Source organism: Mastomys coucha, unplaced genomic scaffold (genome assembly GCF_008632895.1).
Source record: "Mastomys coucha isolate ucsf_1 unplaced genomic scaffold, UCSF_Mcou_1 pScaffold5, whole genome shotgun sequence".
NCBI lineage: Eukaryota > Metazoa > Chordata > Mammalia > Rodentia > Muridae > Mastomys > Mastomys coucha.
The window spans coordinates 75,519,014-75,531,645 of record NW_022196911.1 but is presented as its reverse complement, the minus strand read 5'-3'; the positions used below and the strand labels follow the sequence as shown (position 1 = coordinate 75,531,645).

Sequence of the window (12,632 nt, the reverse complement as noted above, 5' to 3'; positions counted from 1 at the left end):
CTTTCGTGACCACAGAAACTTATGAATCAAGTTTGGGTCGTCAACCCAAATTGAGACCCAGGAAAATGAAGAGACGGGCCCAAACTCAGCCAGGGCATAATAGGTGGGCCTCTGTCCTTCCCTCTCATCCAATTCTGCTTCTGGTAATCCCAGTAGGGTCCCTGGAGGGCCCACTGGCTCTGGATCAGCTGGGGCAGGTCTGGGTAACAGAGGCCACAGCAGGATTTCAACTGAGGAAAGCTAATATAAGGTTTTAGTTAGAGAGGACAGGAAAAAACAAACAAACGGAATTCTCTGAGAAACCCCTTGAAAATAACTAGAAATGTCTTGCAGCACTGGGGCTGAGGAAACCAAATGTAGGAGGCTCTGGTGACAGGGACCTAGGAACTAAGACAAGTTTCCAGGCTGCAGCTGTTAACCTGGCTCTGTGGGAAGGCTGACAGAAGCTGGACACAGGGACAAGTCCCGCTGCTGGGCTGTGCTGACAAGAATACGACCAGCAACAAAGAAGAAGGTACCTTCACCCTCTCCTGCAAATGCAACTCCTGCCAGGGCCTTCTATGGGTAGCGTCAGAAACTACCCATAGAAGTACTCCAACTAGCAAAGGAGTCTGGGTAATGTGGCTGCAGAACCAAGCTGGGGAACAACTGGTAAGCTAATAGGGGCTATGTCCTCTGTCCTTTGCACTTTAGCCAAGGGCCAGGTTGTCCCAAAGAAACACCCAAGGCTGTCACATGTGCCCTTCTCTGGGACCAAACCTGCATCTTGGAACACATTTTGCCTGAGTCTTCTCCAAAAGGCTTGGAGAGGTTAGACAGCTGGTGTGGGGATGTCTTTGGACCATTGGCCTCTCCCTGTGATTACCACACAGTCCTATGTGTCTGGAAGTTAGCAGCACTCCAGTCTGCTTAGACAGGGCACTGACTTCAAGGTGAGAAGATGGCCCTTGGCTTGGGCTTCTTCCTGATGCCTCACCCCTGTGCTTGGTACCAGAAGCCCTGTCAGTGCTGGATCAGAATCTGAGGCCTGAGAATCCTGTGTTCAGCAGCCATGAGGCCACTGGGGCTACTGGAAGCTGTTGGACTCCTGCCAGACGTTTGCTTTTCTGTACCCTCTGCACTTTCATGTTTCCACGCCATAGCATCCCCCATCCCAACCCAAGACCTTCCTTTGCATAGAACCCTTTGCAGTGGATTCCCATGGTTTCCAGTTTTCTGAATGAACATTTCCCTTTCATTCACCAAAAAAAAAAAAAAAAAGATTTTTGTGGCTATTTTGTTTTGAATTAACAGTTGTCATTTTCTTCTTTTTCTCCCATGTCTTAAAGATACTTCTGTTTTTCTGATGACTTGTAGTAGATACTTATCTCATTGTTTCCTTGTACAAAATACGCTACATTGTTGCTAGCTTTTTTTTAAAGATTTACTTATTTATTATATGTAAGTGCACTGTAGCTGTCTTCAGACACTTGAGAAGAGGGCACCAGATTTTATTGCAGATGGTTGTGAGCCATCATGTGGTTGCTGGGATTTGAACTCATGACCTTCAGAAGAGCAGTCGGCCCTCTTAACTGCTGAGCCCTGTTGCTAGCTTTTTTCACCATTTTGACTTTATGTTTCTTTTTTTTTGGTAGCCTGGTTGTGTGCTTAGGTTTGTAATTTGCACATATCCTGTTTAGGATTCCTTGGGAATCTTGAGGACGTAAATTTATCTTTCACCAAATACTGGAAAAACTTAGCCACTCTGTTCTTTGGGTTTTTGTTGTTGTTGTTATTGTTGTTTGTTTTTTATTTTTACTTGTTCACTTTACATCCTGCTTACTGCCTCCTCTTGGTGACCCCCACACCCCCACAATCCTTCTCCCCCTCCCCTTCTCTGAGCAGATGGGGCCCTCCCTGGAAATTCCCCCACCCTCACACATCAAGTCTCTGTGAAGCTAGACACATCCTCTCCCACAGAGGCCAGACAAGGCAGTCCAGCTAGAACATATCCCTAGTACAGGCAACAGCTTTTGGGAAAGCCCCAGCTCCAGGTGTTTGGGACCCACACGAAGACCAGGCTGCACATCTGCTCCATGTGTGCAGGGAGGCTTAGATGGCCACCATGTTCTGAGTCAGCCTCCGTGTGCCTTCCTTCTTTCCGTTCCTTCTCAGACTCCTGTTATGAATACTCAGAGTTTCTGATAGTGCCTCTAAAGCTCCCGTGAGTCACCCATGGGATGCTGACTTCTTCTTCATCATCCCTGATCACCTTATTGTGCTCAGAAGTGGTCCGGCGTGGACAACTCTAATCTTGTCCCAGAGTTAGTACCCAATCTTCGCCAGATCTCTAAATTCAGTCATTTTAAAGATCAAAATTGATTGGCCCTTGGACAACGTCTTTGCTAGGGTCACTGTTGCTGTGATGAAACACCACAACCCAGTAGCCGCTTGGGGAGGAAAGGGTTTATTTGGCTCACACTTCCACATCATACTCCATCACTGAAGGAAGTCAGGGCAGGAACTCAAGCAGGGCAGGAACCTGGATACAGGAGCTGATGCAGAGCTTACTGACTTGTCCCCCATGGATCGCTCAGCCTACTTTCTTCCAGAACCCAGGCCCACCAGCCCAGTGGTGGCTTCACCTACCGTGGGCTGGGCCCTCTCCCATCGATCACTAATTAAGAAAATGACCCACAGGCTTGCCTGTGGTTATAGAGTCATTTTCTCAAGTGAGGTTCTGTCTCTCAAATGACTCTAGCCTGTGTCAAGTTGACATAAAACTAACTAGTGCAAATATCCAATAGATTGGTTCCTCTTTGGCCAGGTGACTAGCTGTCAGTCAATCCTATACATGAACAAAGAGTAGTGAACCATGGTTACAAACATGATGACTCAGGGGTCACTAATTGAGTAGTTTCCAGAGAAGGAGTTTCAGAAAGACACTCCAAAGTAGTTCTAGCTGGGACTGTGTTGAGCAAGACTGGGTCTTACACTTATGGGTTACTAACCCACTGAGTGCCCTGGATCCTAGAGATTTGGAGTCTTGAGCAGCCTGGCCCCAAAGTACTTCTTGTCTAGGGACTCAGGCTAGTCAGTGGATATACAGGAACCATCCTCATGGCTCAGGAGTCTCTAAAACTGTCATCTTAGTGGCTGTCTTAGGGTTTTACTGCTGTGAAGAGACAGGTTCAGTCCATTATCATCAAGGTGGGAACCTGACAGCATCCAGGCAGGCATGGTGTAGGAGGAGCTGAGAGTTCTACATCTTCATCTGAAGGATGCTAGAAGACGACTTCCAAAAGCTGCCTGGACTGCTGTTCTGCCCTGATCCCTGATCCTCCTAAATGAGACCTGTTCTTCTGGACTCAGTTCTGCATGTTCTGCCTCCAGCTCCTGAGTGCTAGGATTACACATGTGAGCCACCACACGGGGCTTCCAGATGGGCTTGTGTACTTGAGTTTGATCATTAAATGTCAACTGAAACTTTGGGGTATTTTTGTTGGCAATATGTTCTATATTAACAACTAATATAATATGAATTGAATAAAAACCACAGCTAGATATTTGTAATATTATTTAATAGTTTGATAGTACTTTCTTAATCTTTTAATAAACTTATTAGAATATAGTGATATCATTTCCTCCCTTCCTCTCACCCCTTCAACCCCTCCCAAACCCCCAACTCTCTTTTAAATTCATAGCCTTTATTCTAATTATTCTTTAGTTGTTATTGTTACATACATATGAAGACACATGTAAATGCAACCTGAGTCTGTTCATTGTTCCTTATATGTATTTATGTTTAGCGCAACGCACTTGGGATTGGATAAGCATTTAGGGGACTCGTGTCTTGGGAAGACTAATTCTCCTTCCCCCAGTGGATTTTAATTGCTTGTAGCTCTTCATCTAAGGGTGGGGCCTGTTCATTTTCCCTCATCCATGTTGACATGTCAGCTGGTGTTCGGGTCTTGTTTAAGCAGTCACATTGTTCAGATTTCATGGGTATAGCACCTGTCATACTAAAAGACCCAACCTTGCAGCAGATTTCTTGGCCATCTGACTCTGAGAACTTTCACCCCCTCTTCTGTAGTGTTTCCCAAACCTTTTGTGCTGTATGTAGACTCAGAGGCTAGGGCTGGCACCACACAGGTGTCCTCTGGATAGGAGGCAAATGTGACTTTGTCATGATCTCTGTCTACTGAGAAAGAAACTTCTTTGATGCGTGTGCACGTGTATGCGTGTGTGTGTGTGTGTGTGTGTGTGTGTGTGTGTGTGTGTGTGTGTGTGTACAGGCCAGAGGACAGCCTTTAAGTATTGTTCTCCAGGAACCACGCACCTTGTTTTTTGAGACAAGATCTCCCACTGAGATTTGGGGTACACTAATTAGATGAGGGTGCTAGCAAGATCACCCCAGAAATCCATCTGTCTCTGCCTCCCAGCATTGGGATTACAAGTGTCTGACACTAAATCTGGTTTGTTTCTCCACCCCCATGGATTCTGGGAAAGCAAACTCAGGTCCTCCTGGTTACGCGACAAGCCCCTTTGCAGCTGAGCTATCTTCCCCGCCCCAGACTGAGTTTTGCTAAACTCTCAGCCTACAGGAGTTAACTCAGATAGAAATGATCTTCAACTTGTGGCCAGGTGACAGGGAACACAGGACAAACAAGAAAGCACTGGAACTGATGGAGGTCAGTGACTGGTGGGACCCTTCGCTTCCCCTTCTCTCCCTTCTCCCCCTTTTTGGATGGGGCTAGAAGACTTGTTGATCCTGGACCTGTCTCCCATTGAATCCTTAGATCTCCCAGGATGCTGCAGAGCCAGCAGGGGTCTCTCAGGCCTAGCACCACAACAAGTTGTCTCCATGGCAGCAGACAGTCTCTGCACCAAGCATATTCATGGAGAAGCTAGAAGGAAAACAGCAGTTCCTTGTGACCTGACCTTTCCTTGGGGACTCTATAAGCCTGCTGTTTCCCAGGAAAGAGCCCCAGAGAATCAGTGTGAGGAGAAACCTGGGGGTCTGACCACAGGGCTCACCACAACCCCTCTGCCTAGTAAGAGCAGGCTGGGGCTCCTTTCCACTCAGAGAAGCTCCTCAGAGGTCTGTGCTATGAGCTGAACTGTGTGGCATCCCTCCACCCCCAGCTCATATACTGAGTATAGCTCGAGCAAGGTCTTTAGGAAAGTGATTAAGTTTACAAAGGGAGGAGCTGATTCCATAGGACTGTAGTTTTCCTCTAAGAGAAAACATTCTTTTTTCATAGTGCGTGAGCACCCAGCCAGGTGGCCATCTGTCAGTCACCCTGATCTAGTCTTCAGGTTCTGCAGAAACACCCTGCATTGATGTGTCCTGGTCTGAGGTCTCTCGCCCTAGCAGCCTGAGCAGACCAAGCTGGTCAGGCTTCAACCATGGTTGTATTCCCAGAGTGTCTGGGAAACCCCAGCTAATATCCTTGTGAGGTGCTGCCCCAAGTGATTAGAAGAAACTGCACTGGTTTTCTTCGAGTGGCAGCCGGTTGGTTTGGCTTGATGTAGTGTGGACCACACTGATCTGACTGAGGGAAGTCAGATCCCTCAGGTGAAAGTAGATTGCTCCAGGTGTGGAGGAGTGTGTGGATCGGCGGTCTCATGGACAACCGGAAAGAATGGGGGCGGGGGTGGGGGGGGTGGTTGGTCCTTTCCTCATCCCAGCAGCTGCAGCCTACTCTTGAAGCCCCGACTCCATCTCCTCCCCCCAATAAACTCCAGCCTCCCTGAGTAGCTCAGAATGCCCCCAACGTGCCCTATTGGTCATTCTTCCATGCTAACACATGAACTGTCTGCCTACCTGGAATTTACTTCTTTCTCTGTTCCCATGGTGAATGCTCAGTCATCCATCAAGTCCAGCCCATCCTTGGGGTCCTCCTCCGGGAAGTTTCCTCTGAAACTCTGACACCACTCACTCGTGCAGTTTGCACTTCTTACTTTTCTCGTTTCTGAGACGCAGTTCCTAAAGTCAGGAAGGGTTGGTTTTGCTGCAGTTCATTGTAGCAGAGACATCAATGGCCATGGTGGTTTGAACTAGTTCAACTGAGTCCGGAGCCAGGAAGTATAGGAAGATGAAGGGGGAGGGGATGCTCATCCGAATTTCTCCTCTTTTACAATCTTTGTGCACATATGCTTGCAGGCACATAAGAAGACTACATTTCCACTTGTTATTTGTCACTGTGTTTGGTGGACTGGCTGAACCACCAGCTTCTGAGGACTATCCCATCTCTACCTTCCACCTTGCCACAGGAGTGCTGGGACCTCACTACTCTGTCTTAGCTTTACCTGGATCCTGGAGACTCAAACCTAGGCCCTCATGCTTGCATGGCAAGCCCTTTACCCACTGCAGGCTAGTTTTATGCCAAAGTAGTCCAAGCTAGGGTTATCTGAGAGGAGGGAACCTCAGTGAAGAAAATGCCTCTGTAAGAGCAAGCTGTAGGCAAGCCTGTGGGGAGTTTTCTTGGTTAGTGATTGATGTTGGAAGGCCCAGTCCACTATGGAGGTTGCCACCCCTGGGCTGGTGGGGCTATAAGAAAGTGGGCTGACAAGAATCAAGCTGGTGAGCAGTCTTCCCCATGGCCTTTGTACCTGCTCCTGCCTCTAGGTTCCTACCCTGCTTGAGTCATTTGCTGTGGAACTGTAAGTTGAAATAAATCTTTTCTTCCCCAGGTTGATTTTGGGCTTGATGTTTGATCACAGGAATAGAAATCTTACCTAAGCAAACTCTCCTTTTTTTTTTCTTTTCGAGACAGGGTTTCTCTGTGTAGCCTTGGCTGTCCTGGAACTCACTCTGCAGACCAGGCTGGCCTTGAACTCAGAAATCTGCCTGCCTCTGCCTCCCAAGTGCTGGGATTAAAGGCGTGCACACCACCGCCCGCAAACTCTCCTTTTTATTTAGTCTGGGACCCCAGCTCATGGGTTGGAGCCACTCACATTTAGGGTGGGTCTCCCCACCTCAGCTAACCTAATCTAGAAACTTACCCACAGACAGAGAGGTTTGTTTCCCATGTGGTTCTAGATCCTGTCCAGTTGACAATATGTATATGTCACACACACACACACACACACATATCAGATTCGTAAGTACTATATACATGTATTTATGCACCATGTATTATATATGGCTCTGGATAATTTAAACCACAAGATGACTCTATTAGAAGGATGCTGGTTTGCTTCTGGAGTGACAGGAAACTTGGGAACCAGGTTGGCTATGCAGTCAGCAGGTATGAAATGCTATGGGAGTTTCCCACTGAGCCCCCTAATAAAAATATCCATTTGGGTATTATAAGTAGATATTATCAAGTAGGCAGATTAAAAAACACAGAATCTATGAGTCATGAGGATTTAAAATACCTAGTTAAGATTGTGACCTTAAATACAATTTTATTATATACACCTGACATTTTCCCACATGTATTTCCATGCCTGTGACTCTTGTTGTTATAAGATTTCTCCTGTGAAGGGTTTCAGGAGACAGTAAGTGTCTGCTAGAGTAATAATCGCCATGTTTCAATGTCCAGCTAGATCTTTATTTGATCCCATAGAAAGTGCTCGAGAGCAAGAGGCATTGAGGAGAGGCAGGAGCACTTGGTTCCTCTGGCAACTGAGTCGTCTGCCGAGAAAGACCTGTCATTGCTCCCTCTGTGACTGTGAGGACCCCAGAGGTGGCTGCTTTGGGGAGACAGCAGATCTAAGGCAAAGAAATCACACACCCAGAGACCCAAAGGACTTGGTTAAGAATGAGGCTCCCCTGCTTGGTGTAAGAAATGGGCAAATAGGCATGAAGACCCTGAGAATACCAAGCTAGTAGTCATGTATCCAGCACGGAGCTCCATAGAATGGACCACCTTTAATCGGTAAGTCTTAGCTGGCCTGGTAGGGTTGAGGGTGTGTCATAGTTCAGTAGGAGAATGCTTGCCTAGTGCACACAAGGCCTGTGTAGCATCTCCAGTGCCACACCCACGAAAGCAGTGCTTTGAGAGTAATGTATGTATGTATGTATGTATGTATGTATGTATGTATGTATGTATATATACATATTGTGAGTACTTTTGTGACTATATTCTGAGACCAAGGTCAACACCGATCTCTTATGCACTAAGTCTCATGTGGCCTCTGGGTGTGAACCAATAATAGATTAAGTTGTGGAAGTGACCCTGAAGCTTTGTCTCTCAGAGAAGCTTCCATCCTGGCTCAGCTGGGAGCCAGTGGTCAGGTAAAGGTGAAAGGTGACTAAGCCTGACTCATTTGATCATTCGCTTTGTGTCGGATGCTGTGGGACTAAAACAAGGAGTCAGACTGTTAGAAGCCACAGCTGTAGAGGGGTGGCATGGCTGAGAGTGGACCTGGATGAACATGATGTCTGCAGAGGACAGAGCTGTTGCAGTAGCCAATTAATCGCTACTCAAATTTGGGGGACCAGCGGCATACAATTCTGGGGACCAAATCCATAACACAGAGCAAAAAAAAACCCATAAACTCTCTCTCTCTCTCTCTCTCTCTCTCTCTCTCTCTCTCTCTCTCTCTCTTTCTCTCTTTCTCTCTCTCTCTCTCTCTGTCTCTTTGGTTTTTTGAGACAGGGTTTCTCTGTGTAGCCCTGGCTGTCCTGGAACTCACTCTGTAGACCAGTCTGGCCTCAAACTCAGAAATCTGCCTGCCTCTGCCTCCCAAGTGCTGGGATTAAAGGCGTGTGCCACCCCCCACCCCCATAAACTCTCAAGAGCAGAGTGTCCTCCTGCATCTGAGACTCGAGGAGAGAGACTTCCTGGAGGAAGAGGCCATGCGTCAGGCTTTGAGCTTTAGTGTCCTGGGCATTAGTGAGTTTTATGAGAACAACACAATAGGATTAAGCCACATCAATCAAAGCTGACTTGGCTTTGGCAGCGAGCCCCTGAAAGGGTGAAAAGGCAGAGGCAACTGTGAGTTTTGGTCTCATCTGGAGGGAATGGCTTTTATTGAGAGCATACCCATTGCCCGATCTGCAAGGGATGGCTCAGACAGGCCCAAGGGTGCTCACTACTGGACCACCCGATCAGTGAGTGGGGTCTATAGTGTTCTTAGAGATGTGTTACCCAGTTGGCTTGACTAATGTGTTCCTAGGGAAGGAAGCTGGTGTGGAGGCGGTGGGGAAAAAAATCTCTTCCTGGTTGTACAGCTGGAGGATCCTCTCCCATGGTGATATTTGTCCCTGGCTGCTCTCCCGCACCTCAGTAATCAATCCTTCTCAGAAAGGAAGCTTGCTGGGCAAGGGGAAAGGGTGGAAGAGATCCTCCCATCCTTAGGAGAAGGAGACAGAAAATAGAGAAAAGTGTCAATCTTAGCAACCTGATGGATTTTACGGAACAAAGAGAAAAGGCTTCTCAGTGGAAAAAATAGGGTAATTGGATGAAAACTGTACAATTCCATAATGCTTGGGCGACACTGGGAGCCAGTGAGCTGTCCCCATAGAGGGGCCAGCAGGAAGGGACTGGAGGGCCTGCTCAGCTCCTGCTCAGTCTCAGGCTAGAATTCTGACTGGCAGGAAGCCATGCTGACTTTCAAGCCTTCAGAGAGGCCACCACAGTCCTTAGGTCACTGGTTTGTCCCAATAGCTTCCAGAGGGCGGGAAGGACCGCTGTGGTTACGATGCCCATTTGACAATGGAATGCTCAAAGGATTAACGTAGTTTGCCAAAATCTATGTATTTGTATACTACCTGAGCCGGGACTGGGCTCTCCTGTTCAGCCAGCTGCTCCTGGGAAGAGGGAGGAGGGAGTAAGTCCCGGCCCAGCATACTGCCTGCCGTGCCATCTCTAACTATACCTTGCTTTCAGCATGAGCATCACATCTAAGTAAAGATGAGAAAGGGGGGCTGAGAGGGGCGAGTGGGTAACACTTTTGCCCAAGGGACCAGTGTCTGTATTAGCAGCATTTCCAGAACCTGCTATGGCCCCTGGAGAGGCCATGGGTCCTGAAGTAAATGTACGTAGACATGGCCACAGTCCTCTCCAGGCAGAGCTGGCCCAGGATCGTGCCAGTTGGCTGAATGACAGAGGAAGGCAGACTGGCCTGGAGTCAGGCCAGTCTGACTGAAAGAGTCATGTCACTCTGCCCTGAAGCTTTATGGTGTTACCCTGGAGATTGCTAACCCCTTTCATCACACCTCACCCCACCACAGCCAACTGCCACAGAGTGGATCTCTGGAACTTACAAGGTAACAGCACCCTGCCTGCAGCCTGGGTGAGGACATCACCACACAGCTGTCTGGGGGCAGCAGGAGGTATGTGTACTGTGGTCATCAAATATAAAAGTCCAGGAACCAGAGAGATGGGTCAGCAGTTAGGAGCATGGACTGCTCTTTCAGAGGACCTGAGTTTGATACTAGCACCCATATTAGGCAACTTACAAAAACCTACAACTCCAGCTGCATGGGATCTTAAGCCTCTGGCCTTCGTGGGTAGTGACATTCACTCACACACACACACACACACACACACACACACACACACACACACATTTTAAAAAAGGTTTAAATTTAAGGAAGGAGTAAATGCATTAAAAAGGCTTTGTAAACTCAAGGACGTGGTCATTGCCTCCAGGAAGTTTAGCTGTCACCATTGGGAGATAGCTCTCTTGGGCAATCTGCCTACAGATTCCTGTTGTCCCAGGAACCAAGGGCACAGCTGACATTGACTGGCCTGGAGCCAGGGATGTTAAGTACCCCATGATGTGTACAGTAACTCTTCACAAGACAAGCAGCTTGAAATGCCAATGGCTTCGTCCCAGAAGACGCTGGTCAGAGGTCAGTCAGGCTACTCAGCTGCCTGATGACGAGGTCCCTGTGCTCCCCACCCCCATTCTGCAGTGCAGACTCTGAGGCCTAGGGAAGTTGGGATCCTGGAATCTAACCCCCAAAATGAATTTCCTCTACAAAGGCACAAAGTGAGGCTTTCTGTTTAGGTGAATGTGGTAGTGGTGGGGGTGGGGGTGAGGAATGAAAGACCACTTCAGGGTTGGTTCTTTTGTTTGTTTGTTTGTTTGTTTTTGTTTTTCGAGACAGGGTTACTCTGTATAGCCCTAGCGGTCCTGGAACTCACTCTGTAGACCAGGCTGGCCTCGAACTCAGAAATCCACCTGCCTCTGCCTCCCAAGTGCTGGGATTAAAGGCGTGTGCCACCACCGCCCGGCTCAGGGTTGGTTCTTAATTTCTTTCAGCTATGAGACAATCACTCCAGAGCCTTTATTCTTCCTTGGCTTTCAAAGCTGCCTCTTCCAAGCCTGGTATGGTAAGCAGAGGTGGTGTTCACCAGGCTCCCAGGTGAATACAGCACCAGGTTCCAAACAAACTGAAGGATGAGATGGTCTGGGCAGCAGGGCTTAGATGTGGCTGCAGCAGAAACAGAGGGCGGAGAAAGTAGGGAGAGAGGAGAGAGGTATCTTGGGATGTTTTTGGATGTTTCTTAAAGCAGAAGCTGGACAGCTTTGATGTAGGCTCTCTTGGGGGCACAGGTCTCTGAGATTCATCCTCTAAAACAGGCAAATACAGGGAATGGTTGGACTCTACTTGGCATGAACTGTACAAACATCCCTCTTGTAATAATATACTTGGCAGCCTGAGACCCTTACCTGTATTGCCTATATACACAGTTTACCTCTCTGAACAGTTTCTAGGAACCTGTTAGATTAAGATCAATACCTGCATCAAGCTGCATGCACACAACTCTCTGAACAATGGAATAAGATCCCCTTTTCCTTAACGACCATCAGCATACATTATATCGAATCAGTACTCCAGTTATGTTCTGTATGAGGGTAGGGGGACCAGATCTGGCCTAGACTGGTTTGGGGTGTGGGCACCATGAGACAAATGGCATCCTCTCAGTGACACCTTTTAAGAAGGATCTTCCATCTACCATCATATGCCTTTGCATAATTGAGTGAGAGATGACTCAAGTCAGGTGCATTATGAGAAAGGAATGGGAACTGTGGAAGAAAATTATGTAACAAAGGTCCACCCATCAAGACAGAAAACTACTCAGCACACATCCTTAGTAAGCTTCTGAGGGAAGCCATACAAAAAGCCCTGTCCCACTCCTGTGGCTTCTGTCACTCTTGACAGCATTTCAACTATTCTGTGGCATTGAAAATCTATGTTCCTTTCTTCCATTCTTTTTTTCTTTTAAAGATTTATTTTATTTATTTCATGTGTACAAGTACGCTGTAGTTGTACAGATGGCCGTGAGCTATCATGTGTGTGGCTCCTGGGAATTGAACTCAGGACCTCTGCTGGCCCCGCTTGCTCAGACGCACCAGAAGAGGGCGTCAGATCTCATTACAGGTGGTTGTGAGCCACCATGCGGTTGCTGGGATCTGAACTCAGGACCTTCGGAAGAGCAGTCAGTGCTCTTACACGCTGAGCCATCTCTCCAGCCCCACTTTCTTCCATTCTTAAGCCAAGAACTGGGAAACTGTACAGCCCCTAGCCACTGGTAACACCTCTGCATGATCAGCCCCTTCAGAGTGAACAGAGAACAGATCAGAATCCTCCACAGGCAGGCCTGGCAGTACAAGCCTGGAAATCTAGCCCTGTGACCCTGAGACAGAAAGGTCTTATGTTTGAGGCCAGTCTGGGCCACATAAAGAGA

At 47.8% G+C, this 12,632-nt stretch overlaps 1 pseudogene; it reads left to right on the top strand.

The window, feature by feature from the left end:
- Positions 1 to 12,632, top strand: part of LOC116078709 — a 75,136-nt pseudogene that overhangs the window by 38,347 nt on the left and 24,157 nt on the right.